General features: G+C 37.3%; 1 long non-coding RNA gene across 2 annotated transcripts; it reads left to right on the top strand.

Annotated features, from left to right (window-relative positions):
* The first annotated feature begins 11,398 nt into the window (after positions 1 to 11,398).
* Positions 11,399 to 15,191, top strand: LOC148678329 (uncharacterized). Of its 2 annotated transcripts, none has more exons than XR_015938668.1 (2): positions 11,399 to 11,466; positions 12,979 to 15,191. It is a non-coding gene; the product is annotated as an uncharacterized LOC148678329 (long non-coding RNA). The 2 variants fall into 2 exon arrangements; XR_015938667.1 differs by having other exon boundaries at positions 11,405 to 11,497.
* Positions 15,192 to 20,334: the final 5,143 nt, after the last annotated feature.

Below are 20,334 nucleotides of genomic sequence, written 5' to 3'. Positions count from 1 at the left end.
GTACTAACCAGGGTTAATCCTGCTTACCTTCTAACACCTGACAAGGTCATGTTCCTAACTTGGCCTTCACATAATTGGAAGAAGGTAATGCAGATACTGGTGCAAACTGGTTGCTTTGGTGACTTTATGTCAACAAATTTTGAAATAGAATGAATAATGCAATAATGCAACACACTGCAATGAGTCTACTCAAAATATGCAGAAAACGTGCAGAAGACAATTTAATTACTGAAATGCAGTATATAATCTGAAAAGTATTTCGCCAATTTCACTTAATCCACATTTGCATTTAAAATTTTATCTCCAACAATTACAGTATAATGATTTTGTTTGGGATGTGTATACCCACATTTTTCAACTCTGCTCACATGTGCTAATATTTCCTTGCTAATATTGTCAATTGCTGTGCCTGTGTTTAATTGTTCCTGTATCTGATGCCAACACTCCATGTTTGTGGCACAAACAACAGTGAATCAGTACACTAAGAGATATTTTGTGAACAGTCCTGGGTAAATGTCCATGGCCCTGTGTCATTTTTTTAGGGAAAGCTATGTTTGTTATCTGGACAGGACTGGCCCTCATCCAACAATGTCACAGTGTTCTCTGTCACTTATGTCTTGAGGCCAAAGTGCCAGATCATCTGATATCCAAATATCAGAGTGCAACCTACAGCATGTGCTTCAGAAGATCCAGACGTAACCATTGCTGCAGCAGTGTTACCCTCATCAGTAGGAACAAAGCTACCTGTGAAGCCTGTTTCTGTCACTGATGGTCTCTTTTCCCCTCTAGTGCCAGTTTGGCTGCTGGTGGTTTCAGATGATGCTTTTATTGCAGCAGTATTCTCAGGAGGAAGAGTGAAGCTTATGACTCTCACTGACAGTCCTTCTTCTCCCTCTGTGATTGAGTTGGCATAACGACTGTTATTGCTAGTGCTGCTTTATTCTTATTTTTATTCTCATTTTTAGTTTTAAAGAAAGTAACTAAAAGAACCCCTCATGTGATTTATTATCTTGCTTTTTATATTTTAACATTTCTGCCTCACTTGAATAATTTCATTTCAACTGCTCCTGGCTAACTTTGCCTAGATAGGATATTGAATAAGATTAATAATAATTTAATCACTCTTATATAGGTCTTTTTCTGGACTTTCCACTCAAAGCGCATTACTGTAATGGTAAGGTAACTGTATTTACTGTAACTGTAATTACTATAAGATAATGGGGACTCCCCTCCACCACCACCAATATGTATCACCTACCTGGATGTGACGGCAGCCAATGTGCACCAGTACACTCACCCCACACACCAGCTCTCAGTGGGGATGAAAACATAGTGATGAAGCCAATTCATAGACGGGGATTATAAGGAAGCCATGACTGGTAAAGGCCAAAGGAAGTTTGGCCATGACGCTGGGGATAATACCCCTACTCACCCTGGGATTTTTAATGACCACAGAGAGTCAGGACCTTGATTTTACATCTCATCCGAAGGACAACACCTTTTTTATGGTATATTGTTTCCATCATTTTACTAGGGGATTAGGGCCCACAAAGATGGCAGGGTGAGTGCTCCCTATTGGTCCCACTAACACCCCTTTCAGCAGCAACCTTAGCTATCCCAGGAGAGGTCCTGTTCAGGTACTGATCAGAGTCACATTAGTGTAGCTTCAGTTTTGAGTTACAGAGTAATATAGCTTTCTGGCAATAATGTTAGACAGATTGATAACATGTGAAAACAATTACTGATGGATAACACTAGCTATTTCAATAAAGTGTGGGCATCATTTAAACAAATGCCATGTACCAGCTCTTTTGTGAATGGTAAATATCTGCTGTCAGAATCAGCTCCAGCATGTGTCTAAACATACTTCCAGCAACAAGTGCTCTATCGCAACAGGTATCCTTCGTGCCCTTCTTATTTACCACATCCTTTAAATGTTTAAGTTTCTGCCCCTGTAATTTCTTATACCCATGCTATTCTGCTCTCAGTTTTTGTTTATAAGCTATACTAAAAGCTTATATTAGCATTGCATTCTCTTGTTAATGAAACATTCTTATTAGAACCTATATTTGCCTTTTCCAGGTCAAGCACAGTGATTAGCTGAACCAGTTTGCCTGTAATATTTCTTTTATTGTCATTTGTGTATTTCATTCTATCTACTTCAGGGTTTCTGCAGGGAATTATGAAACGATGTAGCCAGATACTCCCATGTGAGAGAAGATTTGTCAGAACCCAAGGGCAATAGACCAGAGAATGGCAAAACACCTGTAGACACCTGACTGACTGGGGTGCAAGTGCTCCAGGACAGAGGGAGAGTGAAAATGGAAAGGCGGTGATAATAGAATAATTAATCAGCCCAGACCGGTAATGGAAAAGAGAAAGGAATCAGGGGGAATCATGTCAGTCCTAGGAGAAGCTAGCTTACTACAGTACATCCCTGGTGGAAAGAGAGAAAGGCTGGCCTGATACAGTGATAGACCTATACACACTCCCAAACATATTCTGTCGGTGGGAACAAGGGAGCCTCAGGTACGGGAAGGAACCGGATAGCAAGCCTCCAGAAAAAAGGGGATCAAACTAGTTTAGAAAGGCTGCCCTCAGGAGAAGCCAGGGGTGTGTGTCGGCAAGCTCGAAGGTTTATGTGCTGACCAAAGGAAGTTTACCAGGGACCACAGCTGGGCTGCTGCCCAAGGGCTTTCCTGAGAAAAGAGTTCTCAACGAACAGTGGTGAGGCAGGAAACCCCCACAGTCCTCCAGTCGGATCTGGTGATAAAAGGCGCATGCCCTAATGAGGGGTCTTGTCCTAGACCAGGTCAGGTGTGCGCTGTCAGCTCAGCCTCCTAGGAATCTCACTCCCGCGAAAGCACCCAAGTAGGAATGGATTCGGGAACCCAGGTGATCTTTGGATCAACCCAGGGTAGACCTCAGCCAGGAACGGGTGAAAAAGGAACCCCATTCTTAGGTCCCTCACAATTCCGGGAGCCCTGGTTCAGCACAGCTGCAGGGAATGGTCCCAGTCAGAGCCTGGAAACATGGAATCCTGAAGAGGCTCAGGCTTACTGATCAGGAGCAATGATCAGCTAAGCATCAGAAAGAACTGAATGCCTGACTCCCTAGGAAAGAAAGACAGTTGGCTCCAACTGTGGCTCCAGGAGGTGGCAAGGGAAAAAGAAAAAAGAACAAAATAGTGAAAAGAATATGACTCATACAGCATGAAAAACAAACAGTGAGAGAGAGAAAAGGCTGCAGAGTTAGGGTGGGATGTGATGGCCTTGTCCTTACACTCAGGTTGTCCTTCTCTTAGCCAAGAAAGTTAAAGTCAAATCAGTATATCAACTGCTTATTTAGTAAGTCATTCAATATCAGGGATAGGTCAACAGCTCTTGAAATTTAGTTATAATGAAATTTCAAGTGCAAGAGCTAATCCTCCTAGACCACAATGTTTAAATGGGTATAGTGTTTTTATAATCATAATGTTTTATAATTGTTATATGTAATTAAAAAGTATTACTGCAATTTCTTCACTAAAATATAGATTTCCTATCAGAATTCATATGTATATTGTAAAATAGTTCTTTTAAAATGTGTTAGCTGTTCTTGTACAGGAGCCTGATTAAAAAGAAACAGATTGATAGCAAATGGACAAAGAGTATGCTTACTAGGTATCTGATTACTGTATTTTATACATAGTACAGACGGGTAATAGAATCCATGTCTCATGCAAATGTAATTCTCCAAGATGAGGATCAACAAAAGGTTACATTTTATGGTCCTATAAATTTAAACAACAGCTTTTTAAAAGTAATTATTTTTTACTAATGGCATTAATTAAGAAGTTGGTTTAAAGGTTTTCTCTGTAAAGTATGATCAGTTTGACCCCATATAATCAGCAGTTGTAAGCTTTTTGTCACAAATGACTCCAATTGCTAAAGTATCTGTTTTAATGCTCCTACCCTCCATGGGAATTTTAGAAACCTCTTACTTTTATTATTTTCTAACTCACACTAAAACCAATATTTTTTCAGTCAGAGGTGCTTTGGATTTTCAGTTGCATTTGTGTTCAAAAAGGCAACATTTTCCAAATTACTAAGAAATAGTGATAAAAAATAGCATAATACAAATATACATTAAATGAAAACAGTAGCTCAGATACAGATCTTCTAAACACTGTAGAGTGTTTTGTGTTTGTGCCAACAAAAGAAATACTAGTACTTATCTCCTAATCTATGGGATAACTTATACTAAAGCCCTAATGCTCTTGCAAAATGTTAGCGTTTCTTAAAAGCCATTTCTTATTTTTCTAATTTGTATTTATTTTGCAGTTACAATTCATTAAAGCAAGGCTGTCCAATCTGAAACCCAGAGAGAGGGCTGGTACGTCTTCACTGCAGATTTTCATTCCAGTTCAGCTTTCAATGATTTATGCAGGCTTGTTTTGGCTTAAAGAGAAAGTGAAGCTGAGTGAGCACCAGCTAATTTTTTCATGTTAGACTTAAATGTTTGAAAAAGCCTCTCAGCTCATGCATTTGTTGGCCATTTGTAGGTATGCTCTCCAAATAAGGTAAGCAGGGTTTTTAAATCCAAAAAGCAAAGCAAACAAATCCTTCTCAGTCTGTGAGTAATACCTCTCAGCAGGTGTTCAAGAACGAAATCCAAACAGTACAGTAGAGGATGTTCTTCTCTTAAAACCTTGATGTGTTGAATGATTGTCTCCACTCAAAAAGCAGGTGCATCAACATGCCAAAATAATTGATAGGTTGGAATTGTAGTGAACCTGGTCATCTAATCTGAAAAAATAACTGTCAGCAGCTCCTCTAGTTTTTTTTACGTTGGTGGATGCTGATTCCTCTTTTATGTCAGGCACCTTCTCGAAGAACAGGAGAATGTCATTTCTATCTAGCAGTGATAATAAATTTAACAGTAAAAGGTGGCTTATCTCCAACTCATGACGATGTAAGTTCAGTGTAAGTTGAAAGTTCAGTCTCTTCTGCCTCCAAGTATTTCATTTGTTTACTAGCCTGCTGTTCTGCTTTATTTTGTAGCAGTTACCTGGATCTACAGGCACTTTAGTGTGACCTGTTATGCCACAGCTGAAAAAATTGAGCTGTCTTAAAATAGCAATTATCTGGGTTGTGATTTTTATTGTCACAATGATGGCACTGCTTTCCACTGATCTTTACAGCTACTTTCATTTTCACATTATGCACTGATCCTGTTTCTGTTAAGTGTCTTATCAGCCACTTTAATGCTGAAAGCAAGTTCACACACTTTTGCGAATGTTAAATTGGCCTCAATCTCGGCAGTCTCGGTTAACACTTCATTCTGAATGGCACTGGAAAAGTGGTTACGTAGAGCTTTTTAAAGTTTCTCAGAACTTGCAGTTTACAGAACACTGTTTTTACTCCACTATGTATTGTGCTACAGATTCATCTGTTTTCTGGTTACAGTGCTGGAAACGGAAAAGTTCAGTAATAAGCAGAGGTTTTGGTTAAAATGTTCTCCAAGGACAGTTACTTTTAGTTTATGTGGCTGAGCGAAATTTCTTAACAGTCTGTAGGTGGAACCACTCATCACACTAAGCAAAGTTGCTACTGTACATGCTTTTCTTCTTTGATATTATTTGTAATAAAAAATTGTTCCATGCATTCAATATAAGCAGACCATTATTTAGCTTCAGCCCTGAACATCAATTCTTCCAAATTGAGTCATGTCTCATTTACTTATTATCAGTTCTTTCCATTATTCTGAGGCATTCTCTTGCTTGACAGAAGTACAGTATCCCATCATATCCCAAATATTGTTATGTATTGACATAAGTGGAGATGGGTTCACAATTTGAACAGTTTTAATTCTACTATTATTAGTATTCTCCTTCTTCTTACTATTAACGCTTACACTTACTGTATATAGAGCTTTTTTGACACTCCATTCAAGGTCCCTTACAGGTAATGGGGACTCCCCTCCACCACCACCAATGTGCAGCAGCCAAATGCGACGGCAGCCAAAGTACACAAGTATGCTCCCCACACATCAGTTATCAGTTAGAGAGGAGAACACAGTGATGAAGACAATTCAGAGATGGGAATTAGTAGGAGGCCATGATTGGTAAAGGCCCAGGGGAAATTTGGCCAGGACACCAGAGTTAACATCCCTAGTCTTTTCAAGAAATGCTTTGAGATTTTTAGTGACCACAGAGAGTCAGGAATTCGAAGAACGGTGCCTTTTTTACAGTATAGTGTCCCCATTACTAGACTGGGACATTAAGACCCACAGAGACCACAAGGTGAGTGCTTCCTACTGGTCCCACTAACACCTCTTCCAGCAGCAACTTTAGCTTTCTTAGGATGTCTTCCATCCAAGTACTGGCCAGGCTCACACCTGCTTAGCTCCAGTGGTTTGCCAGTTGTGAGATGCAGGGTGATATAACTGCTGGCTTTAATTACCAAGGACTTGCAAGCCATTACAATATGGGACATTCTTTCACTTACCAGCTATGGAAACCTCATAGGATTCTTGAATACACTACAACTCCTATTAGTATTAAAGTTGTATCCCAATATAACAACATACTGTACATTCTTCTGAAGGATTATCGAAATTATTTAACTAAATTCATCAGGTGGTATAGATTTGTACAATTAAAAAAAAATGTTAGCAATATAAATTAAACAGAGTAAATTTGTGTTGTAAAATGTGTGTTACTTTGTCATTGTAAATGCCTCTCATTATACAGTATATTCAGTAATTGTATTGGATAAAAGTAAAATATATCTGCTTTCCTTCCTACGTTCTTCTGGCAATATCATACAGTAACTCTGAAGAATTTGGTGTTCACTGAAGAAAAACAAGTTTATCATGTTCTGTGTAGTTACAGTTCATTAGGCTTCAGTTTAATAAAAACTAAGATATTGTACCAGCCTTGTCTTTTGTTAGCTGTGGTGGTAACAATAATTCAGGAATTGTACCAGGAAGCAGGAAATTAAATTGGGTGTCTTAAAACCACTAAAGGGCTTTTTCGCCAACAATTCAAACACTTCAGATTGAAATTAACATTTTTAAAGTTTTCTTTGCTTCAGACTGTTATTTACCTATTTCTTGGGTAGATTTGATTCACTAAAGTGCATGAACTGTTCTACATAGACATACAGTAACACTGGAGTGAAATGTTTGGCAATCATATTCCAGGGTAGTTCTTTTTCTTTCTATAAATAGGGGTAGGTAGGTAATTTTCAAGATATATTGTACATGGATCAATTCAACCAGTTCCTTATGGTTCCTCTTGGCAAAATACAATAGTTCATAATAATGTATTTTGACAAAATTAAAAAATGCCAAATAGTTAACTGTAGTTTTTTTTTTCTGTTTAGACTTTTATCACCACAGTTTTCTGCTAAAGTGTTATCGGGTAAATCATTCTCTTTTCTGATCTCTCTCTTTTTTAAAAAAAACTACAAAATATGAGTGTATCAGGCTAAATTCAATGACATACTACATTCCCATAATAAAAAGAGTATATTGTCTTGATTAATACAGTCCTCTGGAATATGTTTCAGACATACCTCTGAAGAACCTGCTTCATTCTTGTAAGGTTCACCCAGCAGAGTAAAAGAATAGGGTGTTTTTTATTGAAGTCATTGGAATTAAGCAACATTAAAAAATAAGTTTAAAAAGACCATTGAGAACTATTCTATTACAGGGAACGTCTGATAACTTACACAAGTGCATTTAATTGCATTTTCAAGAAAAAAAACGTATTTTCTTCTATCATATCTTATGACCTTACTTTAAGCTATAATTGTTACTGGAACTGGTCAAATATTAAAATTCACAGAAATGCCAGTACAATTGATTATTTTTCAACAACAAAAGAGTTAACAGCCCAGCAAGGAGCTGCTATCCAGGGTTATCTGCCTGAATCCTGTTTTGGATATTTAATGTTGCATGATGAAATTCCCCAAGAACAGTCTGTAAAGAGTGACAGCTGTACTGCACATTTCATTCTATGAATGTCATTACCTTGACTCCAAATACAAAGGTGATTTCTGTGTTGCTTGGTGTTTTTAAACAAATGAGATTCAGTTTATATTTACTTTTATATATATATTTATATTTACTAATAATAAGTCATCCTAATAGTGGAACACTATAGTTACAATAGTGGCATTTTTCCACCCATTTTTGTCACTGCTTGTATTTAAAATCCATGTAGCCTAGCAGCTTAATACTTGTCTGGTATACTGGATCACATTAGCCATAATATAATTACATTGCTGATAATGATCTAATAATTTAGATAAGTGGTGACAAAAATTAGAATCCTGGTTCAACCAAGATGGCAGCCTGACTGACATATTTTCAAAATCTTTCACAGTTTTTCTCTTATGCTGTGTTACACAAGTGGAATTGAAAATTGGTAGATTTCATCAACTAAAGCTTTTTCAAATTAGATTTTGGAATGTTGTTAAGCTTTTTTATATACCACCAGGTCTTAAACCATTTAGAGAAATGTGGCTCTTCACACAAGCTGCTCATACTCAAAAATGTTTTGAACAATTAACTCCAAAAGTTATACATTTAATTCTAATCACATAAAATCCATATACAGTATGTACAGTAAGTTATTCATATATGAGTTCCTCTGAAGACCACAGATGGCCACCAAACCACTTTTAATAAATAATTTTCTTCATTGAAATGGTCTATAATGTCAACTTATGCTGTTTAAAAACATATGGGTAGTTAACTCCAGACTGGTGAGCGAACCATAAATATCTCTGTTGCTCTTGCAGATACCAAGTTGGCTGCATGACTGACATTTTGCTCTCACAACTCAAACTTGATTGTTTGTTTGTAATCTTTGTTCCCCAAAAGGTTCAAGGATTGGCCAATTAATTCCAAATGTCTTAGGTATTATTCTTGCGGTAGTGCTGCTTACGTATGGTGAAAAGGGATCCTGCATAAACCACAATCACTGTCTGAACTGAAAGGTTCTATTGTCAGGAGAACTACTGCATCACTGGACTTAAAACTTGGCAAGTTTCATCACAGCCATATTTGCCACAGAATGTTTCAGAAATACTTTATCTTTCTACAAAAGCTCAATCATTCTTAGCAAGACATGCTATGTAAAACTAGCTTCTCTAATTTTGGCTAATTAATGGCTAATTAATTCTAAATGTGGAAGGTTTCATTCTAGAGAAACTGGTTTCTGGACTGTATATCCCAACCCAGGTTAGCTGTCTGACCACCATGTTGTTTTTTAATGTTGTCCATGTTCATCCAAAGCCACCACTCACTCTTGTGCAAAAGCTATTGTAATGCATATGTCCACCATTGGTTGCGAGATCTGGCTTACCAGCGCAGTGACGTCACCACCCTTAGCAGTGAATAGCAGGGACATTTCCCTTTGGCTGAAGTGGCTGGGTCCCTGTTGAGTGATGCCGGAGACCCAGGTTTGAGTCCCTGACGGGGGGGGGGGGGGAGACCTGATGCGGCAGCGGCGAGGGCGCCCACGTGAACCCCGTAGCGTTACATTGGTGTCAGAGGGGGGTGGGATAGCCCTTCGCCGAGGATGGCGAATTAAGCGGGGGAGAGTGTAACGCATACGGCCACCATTGCAGGTTGTTCAAGCTGGCTTACCAGCGCAGTGACGTCACCTCCCTTCCCTGTGAATATCAGGGACCGCAGCCGCCGGGTTGACGGGAGATTTCCCTTTGGCTCAAGTGGCTGGGTCCCTTTTGAGTGACGGTGGATGCCCCGGTTTGAGTCCCTGATGGTGGGGGGGGCGACCCGAGGCGGCAGTGGCGAGGGTGCATACCCATGTGAACCCCAAGAGCATTACACTACTGTATGTAGCCAACTAACTCCAAACTTGGGGCGCTATGTATCTTTTTTTTGACAATATGATTAACATACAGTTTTTTTAAATTAGAATCATATTTAAATTAAGATGGCTGCCTGGCAATAATTCTGTTCTTAAACGTCAGAAAACCACCATCTATGATACTGCTATACTTAAAACCTGGAAGATATCATCACTCTAAATCATGTTTCTAATTCACACTTCACATGTTGTATTTACACTTTTTATGCCCACAAATGGTTACCACCCATTTATCACAGCATCCTTTGCACCACTAACTGCTCATTTTCAGAAATGTGTCGTTAATGTGATGAAAATATTTACAAGAATGAGTTTGGAATCAGATCCTGTGTTTATTAGTGAGTGAGGAGCTTTTATAGGAAAACCCATCCAAATTATGCTCCAAGGTCTAGAAAGTATTGTATGTTGCAGTTGTTATAAAATCATTCATGGTAGCGGACAAATATGTTTGGAAAATGGCAACCAATCTTTTTCAATTCCTAGCTAATATCAGAAATATTAGAATTGTTTTGAAAAGTTAATCCTTGCAGTTGAGGTACTATTTCTCTGAGTGTTCATAGTAAAAGTATATTGGCCATTGTTTGTGGTGAATGTGAACACAAAACTATATACTTCCCAAATGTCTTTGTCACAGTCTCCTCCTTGCAGAGTTTAGAGGCGTAGATAGAATATAACAATAACTATGGCACAGCCACAATTGCAAAGATGTGCAATGGTGTTTATTACGAGGAACTCTGTTCCCAAAGTCCACACCCCCAAAAAATAAAGTAAAAACCACAAACTAACCAGGAAAAAAAAAAGAAAACAACAATAGCTATAGTACAATAATATATACATTAATTACTACACACACAAAAAATTGATTGTTGTAAGCAGCTCCTATTCTTCCCCCACAATCCACTTTCTCCTATCTCCCCCCTTCAATCTTGAAGAGGTCATTTTCTAGGTTAAACTCCTCCCCCTAGGATATTCCACTATCTTCTTCTTCTTCTTCTTCTTTTTCACAGCCTTAGTCCCAGACTGCCCTGGGGTCAGCTGCTTTGGTTGCTCTTCTCCATTTGTCTCTGTGGAGCACATCTTCCTCACTCACTTCACATACCTCAATATCTTTTCTCACACAATCTATCCATCTCTTTCTAGGCCTGCCTCTTCCTCTGTTACCTTCCACCTCAAATTCCATTACCCTCTTTGTTACTTCCTCAACGTCCCTCCTCATGATATGTCCATACCACCGTAACCTCGCCTCTCGCATCTTCTCAACCACATCCACCACCCTACATCGTCTACGGATTTCCACTATAAAGCAAAAAAATAATTTTACAAAATAATAATCAGAATTCTAAAATACAAATTTCTTCATTAAGTACACAATTAAACAATGAACATCTTATCATCAAAAATAAAATATCAGACTCCATTTATGTACATAACTGTTATTTAAGAAAATACTACCCCCTTTTAATGGTACCTTCGTACAAATCAATCCACGCATGCGCAATCCTAAAACAGGCACTACTAACCCAGCCCCTGTTGCCATGCCAATGTTTGGGTCCTGCAGGTTTGCGGGAGAAACCATTTTTCCGGTGAGAAATCCTAACAGTTTATTTGAAACATGCGAGTTAATCGCCAATTTGGTTCATTTCACTTCTAAAACAAAGGAAAACAGGTGTTTGGTTTGAGTTAATGATTAATTTTGATAATACGGGAACAAGCTTACTTTACTCTGTGTGTGCACCCAAAGAGCAAGCAAAGCTATCCCTGTAATTCCAGACTAGTTTGTTTATATTGGAAACCAGCGTTATTGCCTTTGTTTAGATAGTGAAATATTTACGTATGTGTGTGTATGTGTTCATGTGCATACCTCACGAGTGCCAGGTGATCTGGAAACGGAGTCTTTTTATATAGAAACCTCAGTAACTTTAGTAAACATATGATTCAGTCACATACAGTATGTTTAGTACAAGGTAGAAAAGGTGTTCCTGTCCCTGTAAACAAAAATGAATACGTTTAGTCACCAACAGAATTGTTTGTGCCTGGTGGTGCTGTATCTGAGAGCAGCAGGAAACCTATTGTTCTTGAGGCCACCTGGTACAATATGTTTTGTGACCAGACCCTGGACTTACTGTATATGTAAATAGACCCATGTAAAGGACTTTGACACAGAATTATTCACTATTAACAAAGTAATTTTATGTGCAGTTATTCTAGTAGTTGTTGTTCTGCATGTGTGCCCCTGTCCAGTCCTTTTGTTTCCCAGGTCTGGGTGTTCCAGCTCTGTGTAATGTGTCTGCTGCCATGGATGGAGTAATTCTTTTAGCCAGTACCAGGTTCCTACCATTGTGTGAGAGAGCATTGAACCATTGCATCATTGGCTGTGACTGCTGAGAGACTGTGAGAAGCTATTTTGCTTTGTACATATTGTACACCCAAGAATGAGCATTAAATAAATTTCTGCTCTGTTCAATTCTTGATTTGTGGCCAGCACTTTTAAGCTTCAGTGATATATGACTTTTAATAAGGAGTGCAGAAAAAAGTGACTCCTTAAAGTTTCTCAACACATCTTTCACTGCCGCCACGTAACTTTGTCTAGACCATTGTTAACATCAAGGGTTTAGTGATGGCATAATTTCTGAAAATAATTGCTTGCGTATATGTTTTTACCTTTTATCTGTTTTATCAATAAAATGTATGCTACTTTAAAGCTGCATATGTGGCATACTAATGTGTTATGCAGCTGTATTGAATGCATTCTCTTACATATAGCATTTCTGTAATTGTATGTATGAAAAATATTTCAAGACTGTCAGAGCACTTTTATAAGGTTAGTTCCAGTAAATCAGTTTCTCCATAACACCAGATATCCTTTTTTCATTGGTTCATAGAACCATCCCTGAAGTTTCAATAACCCTAGATGTTTTCTAACATAACTCCTTCTCTTATCCTCATGATTTGTTTGAATATGCAGTACTGTATATCAATGATAAGGCTGGTTTTAACATGAAAAAATAAAATACAAATATAGAGTGTTCAGTTTCACTTTTATATTTGCACCCAACGTACCTCAGAAACAGATTCTTAATTTTATTTGTTCCCAGCTGCAGACATCTACTTGGGAAATCAGCCACACAGATTGTTTCAACTGAAGAACCTGGAATGCAAAACTCCTATTGCACATAATTGATAAGCAATCTTCTTTTAGGTCCGGGAATTGAAGAAATTATTAAACAAAATTATTTTTGAAACAATGCAAATGTTGACAAGACTGAGTTTACAACCCTGTCCTATATTTATGGGTGAGAGATGAGATTTAAGGAGCACGTCAACCTTAATTATGCTCCAAAACATTAAGGCTGAATAATACAGTACATGTTGCAGCCATTAAATAGTTGATAGGTTAATTTATGCTGACAGGGAAAATTCCATCCATTCATCCAGAAAGTCACCTATTCCTGGTTAAGGTCACAACAACCCAGCGCCTACCATAAAAAACTAGGGAGCAAAGTAAAACACATACAGTACACATGGGAAGAGGGTCAAATAAGAAACACCAACTAAACTAATCAGCATGTTTTGGGTAGGTGAGAGGAAATCAGAGCACCAAGAGAAAACCTAAATGAACACAGAGCGGACACAAATTGTACAGTACATAGCTGTCCCCATCTGGGATAAGGACTAAATAATTGTTTGTCAGAAGCACTTTTATACAACCCTAAAGACTAATGGAAAATTGGTATATTTTCCAAATAAGATAATTACAACTAAGACATACAGTAAGTTTGTGTCCATTTGTTCATATTCGGACTCTCAATTTCTAACTCATATCAGGAATAGTGTGAAACACTATGTACCTAATAAGAAATTTCAGTATTTAATAAACTGGCATGGAGCATTAGTTTGAGGTAGTTAACCATTATTAAAACTAATGAGTTTTTACAAAAGAAGTAAAACACCTTGTATATGTATTTACTGATTAATTACTATTTTTATAGTATACTATATATATAGTAATTTACTAATTACTATAAGAAACTGGGACATTTCTTATCTAATGTCTCATACAACAGAGGCATATAGTGTTTCAGAATAGCTGTTTTGGCAATCAGTGTAATAAACGTTAGTTCTCAGATACATTCAGTTTTCACAGAAATAGAACCACTATTTAGACTATATTTACATTTCATCCTGTACTTAATTTTTGTCACGATCAGAAGCCCCTCCTCTAAAGGATGCTCCGGCTCTTCCAAGTTTGTCCTGATTATTTGCACCTGCCTCCGGATCCAGCCCCTCCCTACAAAAGCCAGATGCTCCTACCATTTCAGGCTCAGCTTTGGAAACCCACCTACCTGCGAGTCCAGGAGTGGCTTGACGGCATAGGCTTCGCAACGGTGTCCTGACGGTCTGGGTCTGGGTCTTGGAGCGCCTGGCCCCGTTACCACTTTTTATTTCCCAGACCCTTCACCGGATCCCGCTCCGGCTTTTAACCTTCATCATGTCTGTCAAGGATGGATTACCCGTCTCTGGACTTTAGCTCCCTGGATTACCCTACGGACTCCCCTTGGGTTTGTTTGCCTTGGCCCCCCCGAGCACCAGCGCACCATCGACACGCCTCCCTGTTTGTCTACCAGCGCTGTTCCTAGTCTTCTCTCCCCATGTTTGTTTAACTCCTTTCTGGATTCTGCTGTCTTCATAGGATCCTGAAAAACGCTTCTTGACAATTTTGCAAATGTAATGTATTCCAACTAACAGACACCTCACAAACCAGACATATTTTTAACAAGCAGTCACCAAGAATAAAGGCGGTACCATATTTACTCCAATATAAGACTTTTTATTTCCACCAAATTTCATGGTTGTACATTTGGCCTGCGGTTTATATTAGAATACAAGTAAAAAAAATTGGAAGAGTTAATCTGGTTGTTGACTTATTTACCACCAAAGTTCTGAACAGCATTGAACAGTGTTTTTCCCCCATTTTGCTTGGTTCTGGAGTGTTGTTGCGATCCAGTGATAAACATTTGCTGTATATTCATTTGCAATTATTCAAAATGAGCAAGAAGTCACTTTTGCATTAAAGAAGGAGGTGATCCTGAACAGCATGTGAGTCATCCAGCTGGAAGGCAGTTTGGAGTGGATGAGCTGTGCTTAAGAAAATGGAGAGGGATGAAGGAAGAGCTAATGCTTGAAAAGGGAAGCAAGACGTGTTTTAGAGAAAATAAGCATCTGGTCATTATTTGAATTTTGCCTTTTGAACTCCTCTCCATTTTCCTTTATTTATTTAAGACCAAATAAACTTATTTTACTTCAATTATTTCTGTTCAGAAAGGTAACTTGTTTTTTGTAAAGTTATTTTTTCAATTTCTATAGTTGAAATTTGTCTGTGCCACTAATTTGCAGGTACTGTAAATACAATAGTATATCTGTTATGATTTAGTAACTTCCTGCTTTGCTTGCTCTATTTGGCTTTAAAATAATGAAACCCATTAGTGAGATGGTGATTTCACTACTGTATCTGAAAGCCTAAGAAAGCAAGGGATGTAAACTTCCCACTTTTGAATCATCATGTGTTTGAAGATCAGATACTGTCCATCGGAACAGATAAAACATTTAATTACCTTTTTTACTAATTTTAGATTCTGTATCAACAAAGATAGTGGCATGACCCAAGTATTAAAAAATATTTTCCAATCCAAACTCATCCAATCCAAAATCTATATATGAAACTTGATATCAGATGTGAAATTGGACAATTGACTGTACATTTTGGGCTTGTAATCAGTTTGTTTCTGTTTTCAATTTTTGTAGAAAAGTAGCTGAAAATACAGATTCATAGTATTAGAACATATGAGAACTCCCCATGGACTTTTACTCAGAACTTGATCAGATTTTCTTACGAACAGGCTGTGCTGTTCAGTAATTTATGAATTCAATCATATTTTTTAGTTTCAGGAGGTCCACAGGTGTTGATCACTATGTAATCCTTCACTATACTATTAATGTTGGCATTGTATTGATTAATTGAGTGTTCGTAGCTAGCCATGATAAACATGCATCATTACTAGTGAAAGTCAAGAAGGAAAAACAGAGCAGGACCAATATACCTTGCTCATCAAGATGACAGTGCCTTTATCATTTTGTTATGTTGGAGGCCGGAGCATATTGTTGTTTACCATTTGGGGTGTTCACAGCCAGTAATGTGTAACCTTCCAAGCTGTTACTGCCATACAGTCTGTCAATGATGGGTCACCAAAAGTCACTGCACATTGCCAAGATTGATGGGGAAGTCCAAGTGTGGGTCTGGGTCTATTCTCTACAGAATTTAACTTGTAGTAATTAATGGCAATCTGGCTGCATGATAACATATGCCAAGATGTAAACTCATGGGACCTCTCTTGCTGCCCTTCCTGCAGGCTGATCCTGTCATGGCAGTTTCCAGTAAGCTAACTCTGTGTAAGCTCATACTGATTGGGTAACAACATTTAACTTAAACAATCAGTTAATTGGTGTAAATGTGGTATATATTTTTTTCCTAATCTAGTGTGTATTTTGAATATAAATGTTGCATTTAAAAAAAATGTAAGAAAAAAAATTTTTTTGACTAAAGGTAAAATCAGCTAAGATACATAACATAACAAAATTTGGATACATTAACATTTTTTTTGAGAGAGAAGACTTAGTTCAACTGTCATTCTTTAGAAAAGCTTTTCTGTTCCAGAAAAAAAGTATTTGAATTGTGGTTTTATAATTTAGGCAGTCAGTGAGACACTCTCTTCAGGAGAAATTAAAAGCTTTGTTCTAGGTAGCAAGTTCTTTACAGTAAGAAATCTGATGTCGCTGTATAGGTACCAGTTAATAAATACATTTGACAATAATAATGGTATATTGTGCTAGGTGAAAAACAGAAGAACTATATAAGGATTTATTAATGCCTTTTTTATGTGATGTGCAGAATGGATTAAACCTTTACTTGTTCCTTTATATTTTCATTGTACACCAGTCTTTAAAACAATTTTCTTTGCTTATTGCTTATTAACTACTCAGATAACGTGAGTGCTTAATTTTTAACAATTTCTGTTCAAGTGTGGGAAAGTTAATATTACCAGTGCAATGGATTAAGACACTTATATATAAAAAATACAGGTACATTTAGATTGACTACATGAAATAGATAAGCATTCACCCTCAGCCTGTATATTCTGTCTGACTGAGTTAAAGACCCTATGTAGAACAGTATAATCCCGAAGTGACTCGAGAAGGGAAGACATGGCCAGGAATGGACAAGATGAGGGACAGGGGTTCAGTGAAGACAGTGATCCGGTGCATGGGGTGAGCTCAGGGAAACGAATCAAGAAGGAAGTCCGAAGGAAATCAAGGCGCAGTCCACAGGTCCAGGTGCCAGGAGATACAACAGAGACAAAGATGATTAAAAACAGGAACAGGGAACTGAGACCAGGAACATGAAGGGTTAAAACCATAACAGGACAAGGAGCTCCGAGTCTATAGTTACAGTACCTTTACTCATCCTCTTAAAGATGGATAACAACTACCACACACTTACAAAGACACAATGGTTTAGGTAGATAATGTAGGGTTCAATACTGTTGGAAGTGACCTGACAAATATGTTACACAATAAATCATTACATTTTTAATGCCACTAAATTAAAAGTCACAAGAATGCAACCAGAGAACAGTGATCAGATACTGGGTATATAATTTGCTTTCACTTTAATTTTCATTGCATGTGCCTTTTAATTTTTTGGGCTATTGTTGAATAGTGCACCTAATTTCTTGATGAATGAACATGAATCTGCTCATTTAGACAATTAGCTATCAAAACTTGAAAAACTGTTCCATCATCCAATAGATGCATGTAAGAACACTTTTCTATACATTTTATATAGAAGTTAGGGGGATTAGCATTGTTGCATTTAGTTCTGATGCATCATAACTCTGGGGTCCTAGTTTCAAAGCATTATATCAGTTAAATTCTAAAAAACTGACATTATGTATATCCTGCATTAAGCTGGAATCCCAGCCAGTTTGGTAGTCCAACTTTGCACCTTAGCTTCTGGGACAGGCTTTTTTTTATGGATGTGATAGAGAAATCTGAAGGTGAGATGAAAGAATATATAAGACAAACCACACTTCTTATAAGACCACTGCTAGGGAAAAATATTTAAAATGTTATAATAAAATAAAGGATTGTATGTTCATTCCATGCCTGTATGGATTTTTCTGGGTTCTCCAGTTTCCTCCCACAGTCCAAAAACATACTGGTAGGTTGATTGGCTTCCTAGAATATTGTCCCTGCTGTGAGCGTGTGCGTGTTTGTGCCTGTGTTTGCCCTGCAATGGACTGGTGTCTTGTCCATGATGGATCCTGCCTTGTGCTTGTTGCAACAGCTGGATAGGATCTAGAGCCTCCGTGACCCTGTATTGGAAAAACTGGTTTTAAAATGGATGAATGAGATAACTCTAGTTTTCAGAAAAACCTTTGGGATTGAAAATGTGACATTTGATACTGTATGCTGAATAAATGACTGATAAATATTTGTGATGAGTATGAAGACCAGATATGTGTGGTCAGTAGTCTGAAAGCATGAACATTCAAGAGTATATTTTCTTTTAATTGTTGGAAAACCAAAATAAATCAGAGCCAAAATGACAAACCTCATTCTACTACAAATTAGAGAAATGGAACTTGGCATTACAGATTATGTGGACAATATTATGATGTCAAAGGGATCAGTATGAAAAGTAAAAACAGCATAGTACAAAAAGTACAAGACTCAATTCGTTCAGCCTATTTGTTGCTTAGTATTTGTTGCAATGAATACATTCCTAAAGTTCTTTTGTTGCATGCAACAAAATTGGTTTGCTGCCAGTTGTAATGCTAAACCCATTGATTTTTTGGCATAATTCCAATCATATTTGAACTTTTCTCCACATGTGTGGATGTCTTTTTCGTTTCAGAAGAACTCCTAAAGAAACAAGTTTTTACATTGAATTAGATTGAAAAATTATGGAAAGTCAAGCATTTTTAAAAAGGTAATCAGATACCAATCTTACAAGTCTTGCTTTCTATTGTAGAGGTCCACACACAGATTGAAAGCTGTGATGTTAAATCAGATAAATACTCAAAATAAATCACCTGTAACATTTTGAATTTATTATGTTCTTTATGGAGGATAGTGGATAATTAAGACACTAATTAGTTACCTTACTTAATAACTATTTAAAGTAAAAAGGTCCAAGCACATATTTTCATTCTTTTTCAAACAGCTGTGCAGCTGGTGACCTACAGTATGTAGAAATATTGAACTAGGGGGCTGTAGGGGCTCTGATAAACTCAAGGATGTTGACTAAAAGGAACCTAAAACGAGGAACCTAAAAATAGCACTTGCTTTCCTAAAGTTCAATCCCTTCAGAGAAAAAAAACCTCACTTCCTTTAAGAGGTGCAAGATGAACTCTAACAAAAATTCAATGTTGAATTCATAAACCAGGCATTATCCTGATGTATGCAATTAGTTGAAGAATATTTTCTTACACTTTTGAGTATTCAATAAATTGATTATAATGATATAAAAATACATAATTGGATGATGTGGGCACAGACAAATTACACCAGCAGTGTCATTTTTGAAATGACATTTACACCGTAGATGAAGAATCAGCCTTGACATTGTAAGACTGGAAAACATTCATGATGAGAATACTTCTGATGCTGTTAATCACATCTTTGAGTAAAGGGCATACTTTCTAATCTGTAATCCACAGAGACACAAACAATGCTACTGGTTTTGTATCATTTTCAGGAAAAATATGATCTAGTTTGAAATCTGGATCAGAAGGAAGTTGTGCATGTCTTTAAACCCCTTAAATGTGAGGAAAGTATCATCCTCTTAATGGCAGACAAACTATAGTAAATGTAAGATTCTTAAAAAGAAGAATGCAGAAATTCTAATTTAAGTAAATTAGAAGAATTCACAAATTCACACCCAAAAGGAGGCTCCATAGCCAAAGTGTTGTGCTTCCTTCTTTTCTTTTCAGCATGGAATAAATCTTTACTTGTTCCTTTGCCATATTCACAAATGTTTATGTCGACAGTTCAGTGGTGCGGTATGTCTGAACATGTGGTGTGTAAGTGGCAACTGTACATATCAGGGCATGGGTTTTCAGTCAGGGGTCCAAGGATTGCTGGGTTCCTCACAGAAACAAAGTTTTATTAAATTTTTTATGCTTAACAGTTTACAAAATCAACACTTGTATAGTGGATCTGATCTGATTATGCTTGAAACCTATATTTGCCTGCAGTTCTGCCTTTTATACTGAAGAATAGAAATATTTCTAATAATTATTCAGTTTTGGTTTTAAGTTTAAATTTGGGTCTCATTAATTAGAAATGTTTCTTGAAAAGAGGTCATCCAGTCAGAAAATGTTATCTTATTCGAT

This window comes from Lepisosteus platostomus, chromosome 1, assembly GCF_059453375.1.
Source record: "Lepisosteus platostomus isolate fLepPlt1 chromosome 1, fLepPlt1.hap1, whole genome shotgun sequence".
In the NCBI taxonomy this organism is placed as follows: Eukaryota; Metazoa; Chordata; class Actinopteri; order Semionotiformes; family Lepisosteidae; genus Lepisosteus; species Lepisosteus platostomus.
Note: the sequence above shows the minus strand (reverse complement) of the source record. Positions and strands in the feature narration are given on the sequence as shown.